This window comes from Rhinopithecus bieti, unplaced genomic scaffold, assembly GCF_001698545.2.
Source record: "Rhinopithecus bieti isolate Rb0 unplaced genomic scaffold, ASM169854v2 scaffold_15087, whole genome shotgun sequence".
Taxonomy (NCBI): domain Eukaryota; kingdom Metazoa; phylum Chordata; class Mammalia; order Primates; family Cercopithecidae; genus Rhinopithecus; species Rhinopithecus bieti.
Window position 1 is genome coordinate 2,717,442 of NW_016808547.1, and position 9,514 is coordinate 2,726,955.

The following is a 9,514-nucleotide window of genomic DNA, read 5'->3' on the forward strand; positions in this document are numbered from 1 at the left end:
AAAAAAAAAAAAAAAAAAAAAAAAAAAAAAAAAAAAAACTATAAGAATCCTAGAAGAAAATCTGGGAAATAGTATTCTGGACATTGGCCTTGGCAAAGAATTTATGGCTAAGATCTCAAAGGCCATTGCAACAAAACCAAAAATTGACAAGTGGGACCTAATTAAATTAAAGAGCTTCTGCACAGCAAAAGAAAAGATCAACAGAGTAAACAGACACTCTACGGAGTGGGAGAAAATGGTCACAAGTTATACATCCAAAAAAGGTCTAATATCTAGGATCTATAAGGAACTTAAACAATTTAACAAACAAAAAAATAAATGATGCTGTTAAAAAGTGGGCAAAGGACATAAACAGACATTTCTCAAAAGAAGACACATACACAGCCAACAAATATATGAAAAAATGCTCAACATCACTAATCATCAGAAAAATGCCAGTTGAAACCACATGAGATACCATCTCACACCAGTTAAAATGGCTATTACTAAAAAGTCAAAAAATAACAAACGCTGGCAAAGCTGTGGGGAAAAGGGAACACGTATATACTGCAGGTGGGAATGTAAATTAGTTCATCCACTGTGGAAAGCAGTTTAGAGATTTCTCAAACTTAAAACAGGGCTACCTTTTGACCCAGTAATCTTATTACTGGGTATATATACAAAGGAAAGTAATTTTTTCTACGAAAATGCAGTCACTCACTGTGTATGTTCATCACAGCACTATTGGCGATAGAATCAACCTAGGTACCCATCCATGGTGGACTGGATACAGAAAATGTGGTAAATATACACCATGAAATTCTGTGCAGCCGTAAAGAAGAATGAAATCATGTCCTTTGCAGCAAAATGGATGGAGTTGGAGGCTATTATCCTAAGTGAATTAACACAAGAACGGAAAACCAAATACCACATGTTCTCACTTATAAGTGGGAGCTAAACGTTGGGGTATGCATGGACACAAAGACAGGAATGATAGACACTGAGGACTCCAAATGGAGGGAGGGAGGTGCGCAAGGGCTGAAAAACTAACTATTGGGTACTACACTCACTACCTCCATGACAGGATCATCCTTACCCCAAACCTCAGCATCACACAATATATCCAAGCCACAAAACTGCACATGAAACCCCTGAATCTAAAATAAAACTTCAATTAAAAAATTATTATGGCCATGAAATACAAGTAGTTCAGAGAAAGCCATCTGCATATATACACATATGCGTGCACACACACACATTCTTACATGCACACAAATATGGAGGAGAGAGATTCAGAGAGAGAGAGAGAGAGATAAGACACATGTGGTAAAATATTAAACATGGCTACCCCTCATTTTGCAAAGAATCTGAGGGAGAAGAGAGACTGAGGGAGCAGGCCAGCCTGAGTCTCCACAGTCTTTCAGGCGGTCAGCAGGAAGTCCACTCAAGGCCCTCTGGACTGTGCCAAGGACAAGCCTTTCTGCTCTTTCCCACCGATGTGGATAATGGGGGCTACTTCTTAACTTTGGCCTCACTGTTAATCACCTGGAAACTATACTTATGCAATTAATTTTAGGTGACAGGGTTCTAAGGTCATTGAGAAGCTATGCATGCTTTCTGTCTCTTTACTTCCCTTTTCACCTACTCCTGAACCCACTGCATCAAAGTATTCTCTGTTGGTTCTATTGAATCCCCACTGGAAAAACTTTCTAACTGTCCAATCCAGTAGACACTTTCAACTATTTATATTATTTGGCTTCTTGAAATACACTTGGATTTGTTCACTAATCCCTCCAACCCAAAACTCTTGTGCCCTGGCTTCCTTGTGACTCTTTCCTGGTCTCATAAATGAAGGGGCGTCACCTTCATCCACCTTCACTTCTGGGAAGCTTCATCTCAGCCATCTACATGGTTACTTTTTGCCCAGGTTTTCCTTAAATGTTGGGATTCTCTGGTGCTCAGTTCATTATCTTTTTTTCTTCTTTCTCCACAATATGCTTCATTCTTTTTCTCCCTCTCTTCTTCTTCAAGTCAGGACACTTTTAGTTGCATGTGACAAAAACTCCACTCAATTCTTGTCTCAAAATTTTAATTGTGGCAAAATAAATGTAACATAAAATTTATCATCCTAATCAGTTTTAAGTGTGTAGTTCAGTGCTGTTGAGTACATTCACATTGTTGTGCAACTAATCTCCAGTATGTTTTCATCTTGTAAAATGGAACCTCTGTACCCATTAAGAGCTCCCCATTCTCCTTCATCCCAGCCCTGGCAACCACCATTCTTCTTTCTGTCTCTGTAAACTTGACCACTCTGGGTACCTCACGTAGGTGGAATCCTACAATATTTGTCCTTTTGTAAATGGCTTCTTTCACTTAGCATAATGTCTTCAAATTCATCCATGTTGTAGCATGTATCAGAATGTTCTTCCTTTCTAGGGCTGAAAAATATTCCATCATATGTATATACCTCATTTTGTTGATTCATTTATCTGTCAGTGGACACTTGGGTTGCTTCTATCTTTTGCCTATTTTGAATAGTGCTGCTATGAACATGGGTGTACAAATGTCTCTTCAAGACCCTGCTTTCAATTCTTTTGGATATATATCCAAAAGTGGCATTCTGGACCACTCCATTTCTAAACTCCCCACACACCCATAAAAGAGAAATAGGAGAAGAAAAAATAAAAAGGGAGAGCTGTGGGCACAGTAACTGGGACATGTGGAGGTGGACTCCGGGCCGCTTGGACATAGGAGCTCAGTTGGTGCTGTCATGGTACAGTTCCGCTTTTTGAGTCTTGACTTTTTCCTGACTGCTGACCTGGTGCTGAAGAAACTCTTTTTCCATGTGGTGAGAAAATTTTCTTCAAAGGCTTCAGATTCACATCTTGCCAGCATGGAAACCCCAGCAGAGAGAGAATATCTCTCCTAAGACTACATGTCAATCCTATACAACTAAAGACAAAAAGCTAATCTACTGAGAATGCTAGAGCAGACAGGTGAAAAGAGCTTTGCTCTTGATTATATCCTTGAACTACTTTCGAAAGCTGGAACTCATTTCCTCCAGACATCTCTCAATGTGAGGTAATTAAATGTCTTCGTTGCTTAAGCCTCTGCTTTGCATTGCTTCTTGAAGGCAACACATAACTGCTATGCTGTATAACCACAATAAAGTCTCCCCTTATAGAAAAAGAGGAGAAATAATATGCTGTGGTCACATGTTCTGCTGTAGTAGAAAAGCAACAATTCCCTTCTCTGGCAGTGGGGTGACTCATCATCAATCAATTTGGCTACACTTCATTTCGCTCTTTAACAAAATTTCTCTTGTCCATTGAGGAACAGATTCAGCTGATATGCCTTTTCCTTTTTGCTTGGAATGCAGATATGGTGGCTGGAGTTGCAGCAGTTTGGGGGAGGAATATGAGGGAAAAGCCAAGAAAATCTCAGAGATGTTAGCCCTAAAGCTACTGGATTGATGTCAGTAACCACCTACTTCCAGCCTTCTTGTTGCACAGAAAAATTTTAAGTGCTCTTTGAATCTAAGCTTCAGCTTTTTAATATCTGTGTCTTAGCTACAGGCCTAGATGTTTTGCTTTGTAGTTTTCTTCAGACATGGCTTTGTGGCAACATGAAACAACAGAACTGGGAGGTAAGGCCCTTGCCCAGGTAGCAGCACCATGGATGGGTTTGACTCCAGAGGCAGCACTCAGACACTGGACCAAATTGAGGACTAGCTAAAACAAGGATAGGGTGGGAGTACCTTTCCATAAGACATGCCCACCAATGTGCCATGTCAGGTTACCATTGCCATGACAATACCCAGAAGTTATCACCCCTTTCCATGTCAATGACTGATGACCCAGAAGTTACCACCCTTTTTCTAGAAATTTCTGCAGTCTGCCCCTTAATTTTCATATAATTAAAAGTAGGTATAAACATGACTGCAGAACTGGCTCTGACCTGCTACCCTGAGCACACCGCCTATGGGGTAGCCCTGCTCTGCAAGGGGCAGCACCTCTGCTGCTGCTGTACACTGCTGCTTCAATCAAAGTTGCTGTTTAACACCACTGGCTTGCCCTTGAATTCCTTCCCAGGCAAAGCCAAGAACCCTCCCAGGCTAAGTCCCAGTTTTGAGGTGTGCCTACGCTGCATCAGGTTCTCCTGCTGGCTCCTGTATCTGCCAGCAGGAACAGTTTGAGAGGAGCTCCACCTGGGTCTTAGTCTTATTCTCAACCATGTTTCCTGCTTTGTAGTTTTCTGCAAAGCATTCTCTTCCTCATCAAACTTTCACTTACTAATTTTTGCAACTACTAATAATTCATGCCTTAGTCAGTTATGACTGTAGTGTTGGCCATATGGTGATTCTTCTAATTCCATTCTTTCTCCTACATTTATTAGTTGGTATTCTACTATGAGGTAGAACTTCTCCTTTATGTATTTATCCATTTATTTATTTAAATCAATACAGATTCATGGATTCTTATTTTATTAAACGGATTACAATCCATTATTATCATTATTTATTTTGATGGCCAAAGCTTGACTAGTGGGAGACCTTCCAAGTTGGCTCCTTTGTCCTGTGTCCATGTTTCTATTAATGTTTGAGTGTTTTCTTTGTTTTTGGCATATCAAGGTATACTAGGTTCATCTTGCATTTTCCCTGCACTCAGGGATTTCTTCATGGAGTCCTGCTCCTTTTAGTGAAGAATAAGATCTAAAAGCCAAAATTCAAAAGATCTGGTGTGTTTCTGGGAGGTCATAGCTTCTCAGCCCTCTTAGTAGAAACAGTCAGGAAATATGTGTATCTAAATACATTTATGTACATACATACATTCACATGTCTCTCTATATTTATCTCCCTTTGTTTATTAAAAACGGTAAATCTACATTGATATTTCCAGTTCCAATCCACCACCCCAGGATTTGTTCATATCTTTCCACTTTTCATATGCTACGTCTCTTTGGTGACAGTGAGAAATCTGGCTATAATTACCTGCAATATGTTTACTTATATACTCAATCTCTTTTATGTAACCCATCTCTCAGTTCTCAACCTGTTGCACAGTGTAGCTGCACCAGCCAAGTTCTATTATCCCTCTCCCCTAGATGCATATTTTCTAACTAAGTTCCCTAAGATTCCTGGTTTAATAGGCAGATGATCTGAGTCCTGAGACAGATGAGGATTCAGCTACTTACTTTGCTACTATACGACATGCATCACCAGCTTCTCAGTCAGAAAGCAGAGGGATTTCCATCACTCTCCACTTTGCCTTGACTCAGCCAATTCTGTTCTTAGGCTGTTTTTTCTTTTTGTTTGTTTGTTTTTGTTGGGTTTTTTTGTTTGTTTTTGGCAGCACCTCACTTCTGCTACCAATTTCTGCTGGTGAAGACTATTTGGTTTGCAAGAAACTCAAATCAAATTAACATAGACAACAACAATAATAAAAGGTAATTCATTGGCTCACAATTGGCAAGTTCAGGGGAGAATCCAGCTTCAGGCTTAGCTAAATTAGGATGCAAGGGTTGTTGTCTGGATTTTGTCTTTCTTTCCATCTCTTGTTCTGTCTTCCTCTGTGTAGGGGCTTTAGTCTGCAGTTAGGCTTCCTTGATTCCATGTATCTACCTCAGAGAAGATTCTGCATTGGTCTTTCTTGGCTTAAGTGCCCATCCTGGAATAATGCAAGGGCCTTGGTTGCTGTGATTGGCCATGTTTCGCCTGGGATTGTGGCAACTTTATGACTGACATTCCCAACAATCGTGTTTGATACTTCCACATCAAGTAAAGTGGTATGTCTTCCATATAGGGGATCTCATCTGGATTTATCACTTCAACTATTAGCAATAGAGTGCCAACAATTTCCAAACTGAATTCCTTTGCCTTGACATCCAATTGCCTGCTGGAGATCTGTCCCCATCTGGGCATCTTCAGACACAACATTTCCAAGGCTCAACATATTAGTGATCACCAATGGTGGTGCAAAAACCTTGCAAGGGGTGGTGCCAGAAGAAATTGGGAAAATCCTGCTTGGATTTACGACTTCTTCTTGGATTTATGACTTCAATCAATACCTTCCACTTAGTTTTCCCAAGCAGGCACCTAGGAGTCATTCTAGATTTCTTTCTTTCCTGCATCCCACCCCACCTCTGCCAATTCTTTCTAAATATTTATGAGTATCTTTCCTCCTTTTCTTTCTTCTGTTTCTGCTCCAGTTTAGGCTTCTCTGACATTTCCACTTTCTGCATATTACAACAACCTCCTAATGTGTTATCCTGCTCCCAATTTCTTCTTGCACCATCATTGGGAAAAGGATAACATATTAGGAGGCTGTTGTAATATGCAGGAAATGGAAATGTCAGAGTAGCCTAAAGTGGAGCTGAAGCAGAAGAAAGAAAACTCAGATCTGTCCATGTCATTTCCCTGTGAGAAAACCTCTGGAAGCTCCTCACCCTGACCGGATAAAGCCCATGCTATTTATGAGGGCACATTGGGCTCTTTAGGGTTTGCCCTTGCCAAATGATAGCCATGACAATGGTGAGGACCTCAAGCCCCCCATCCCACTTCCAGGGTCCTTTGGGGTCTGTAACTCTTAGACACCCCCGCCTCCATCCTGAATTATTCTTATTTGGAAAGTAACTTTTAAATAGTGCTTTAAATTTTCCCAAGATAATACACATATTCTTGATTTTAACTTTTGAGCATCATAAAAATACTGTGAAGTTTTGTTTTCAGTCCCATTTTAGAGATCAAGCAACTGAGACTGATTTTGAACTGTGTCGGCAGGACCGTGGTGTGTAGTTCAGCCAAGGATCATGCTGCAGTCTACAGGTTACACTGCATCTGGATATGATGTCAACATGTGTTACACTAACATTCCAGAAGCTCAGAAAAGATACTGTAGGACACTAGGATGCTGGACGGGGGTGCACTGATGGGTTCTTCAGTGCATTCATCCATTTGCATGTCTCCTGCCATGTGTGAAATACATTTCTGGAGTTATCCTTCATCATCCGCTAAGCACACATATTTGTGATTTGTGCAGAATGGGCCACGGATGTCAAGTTCTCTCTTTACAATGAAATGTAGATTTTCCATTTAAAGTCAAGTCTTTCATTTCTAAATGCTGAATAGGATGGCACTTTAGAAAGAATTCCAGATGGTTAAATTAGGAGGCTGAGAATATAAAAAGACAAGCCCAAGATTACTCACAGAGCCTGAAGCCTTTCAATTTGGTTATGAATGAAATGCATTTTTATTTATTTTGAGTGTACGACTCTTTATATTTTGTTCTGAAGCTATCACTAAACCCATACCTGTAAGCCCTTGGGCATTTTAGGTGTGCCCTGCTGTGCCTGACTTCCCTCACAAATCTGTTTTGTTTGCCAGTTCAAGATGAAGATGCTCTGCTTAGAATAAGATGAGATATGCTAAGATGTTTTCCTATATGGTTTGCCTTTTTGAGGGAGATGGGTCTGTGTGGTTCAGAGAAAGGCCATGGGGGCTGTAAGATGGACCTTTTGGGTTTTGTGGAGAAGGATCCCCCACAGAGGACTTTCCCTAGGTTTCCTCTCCAGGAGCAGGCAGCATCTTCCAGCGCTGGTGGATGGGGTCAATAGGCTGAGACCAGAGGTGATGCCTGGTAATTTCTCCAGGGGAGATGAAGCGTGCCCAGTGCCTCATTGGAAATCATCCTCTTACCTGATATTCTCAGAGAACAGGTTTCTTCTCTCTGAGTGCTCTGGGTGTGTATTTGGGGAAGCTGAAAAACTGAAGAAGAGAAGTTGAAAGGTGACTCCCTCCCTTTGGTTTAGGTTCACGGGGACTCGTTGCAGAAGTCCTTGGGAAAATCAAGAGGGGGTTGCTCAGACATTCCCAGGACTCTATGGAGATGATACCTAGGTTGCATTGGGAGCTGGTCTCAGTGCCCTGAGACCACTTCTTAAGCCAAGAGTCTCACACTCTCTCCTATGATGTGGCCACTGAGTCACATATCAGTGAACCCAGGACCCACAAGAGGTGACAGATCCCATGGAAATCTCTGCAGCTTTAGCAGCAGCTGGACTTTCATTAGAATCCAAACTCTGATACTTAGGAGAATTGTAACCTCCCTGGGCCAGGTATCCCCACTGGAAAAGCCGAAAGGCCCCCAGACTTTCTAGAAAGCCTTTCCATAACATGAATGTCCCCCAAGTGAGGTACACACAGCTGTCTCCTTCAAATTAGCAGCCAAAGGCTTGTTCTTTGCTCTACTGTGTCAACAAAATGAACTCTTTCTGTCAACACTGACCACATTGTCTAAAACAGTTTACTCATCTATACTCATCCACCTGGCATGTGTCTGTCTGTTGGTCTGTTTATTATCTGTCTCCTGCACTGGCCTGTTCACTCTCTGAGGGCAGGAGGTTTGCCCCTTGTTTTCACTGCTGTAGCCTCCAATCTGTGAATCTGTGCCTGCCTCAAGGGAAGCTTTCGGTAAATATGTAGTAAATGAGTGAATGAATAAATGAATGAAACTAATTTTTGGAAGGATGGGAATCTTTATTTACAGGATCAAGCATAAGTATGGTCGATGACAAAATCTTTGCAAGGCAAGTATGATATTTACATTTGTTGGGTCATTCTGGAGTCAGAGGCTGAAAGGAATAACCAAAGGGACTGGACACTGGAGAAGGGTAATAATAATAAAACATAGCATTTATGTGTTTTTTGTTTGTTTATTATTTATGTGCCAGGCAACGTTTCAAGTACATTTTATGTATTGCTTCATTTATTTCTTATAAAAACTTTGTCTATTATTGCTGTCTATTTTGCTGATAAGAAAATTGAGGCACAGAAGGGAGAAGTAACTTGTTTAAGTGCTCATGGTTAGTAAAAGGTTGAACTCATTTCTGTCCCAAGTGTTCTGGCACCCAGGTTAGACCCGCGCAGTTACGACAAACACAGGCTCTTTCTTCAGGCCTCTAAGGTTGAAGTTCCTAACCTCCTCCACCCATCAGGCACTTTCTTTGAAATAAGTGAGTCACTGAATTTGTTACAGTTCATAATTTCATTTGAAACAATCAAAACTGGCACTGATATTCGTTAAACTGGAACTGTTCTCAAGATGCACATCCCTGGGTCCACAATACACATTTGTTGGAGTGGTTGATTTCAAAGCATCCCTGACTCAAAGGCTCTCAGAACCAGGATCCTTAGAGACCTCTGGGTCCAACTCCATCATTCTACCAATGGGAAACTGAGGCAGGAGAACTCTGCACCTCCAGACCTCTTTTATGGCATGGTAGGACCAATACAGCATGGAGATTAAGAGTCTTGTCCTTGATCCACCATTAACCACATTTGTGATATTATACATTTGTACTTAAACTCTTTTAGCCTGTTTCCTATAATATGAAAATAACTTATATACATGCATGTGTCAAGTATATAGTCAGCATTCAGTATACACAGCTTTAAAGACCTGGACTCTGAAATCCTTACCATGATGGCTGGTCCCCTCATGGTCACCACAGGTCTGACAAGTGCACGCGATGCAGGCTG

The 9,514-nt window shown here is 41.1% G+C and overlaps 1 pseudogene; it reads left to right on the forward strand.

The window, feature by feature from the left end:
- The window catches only part of LOC108538630 (40S ribosomal protein S12 pseudogene), a 29,318-nt pseudogene extending 20,259 nt beyond the window's left edge, over nt 1-9,059 (forward strand).
- The last annotated feature ends 455 nt before the right edge of the window (nt 9,060-9,514 follow it).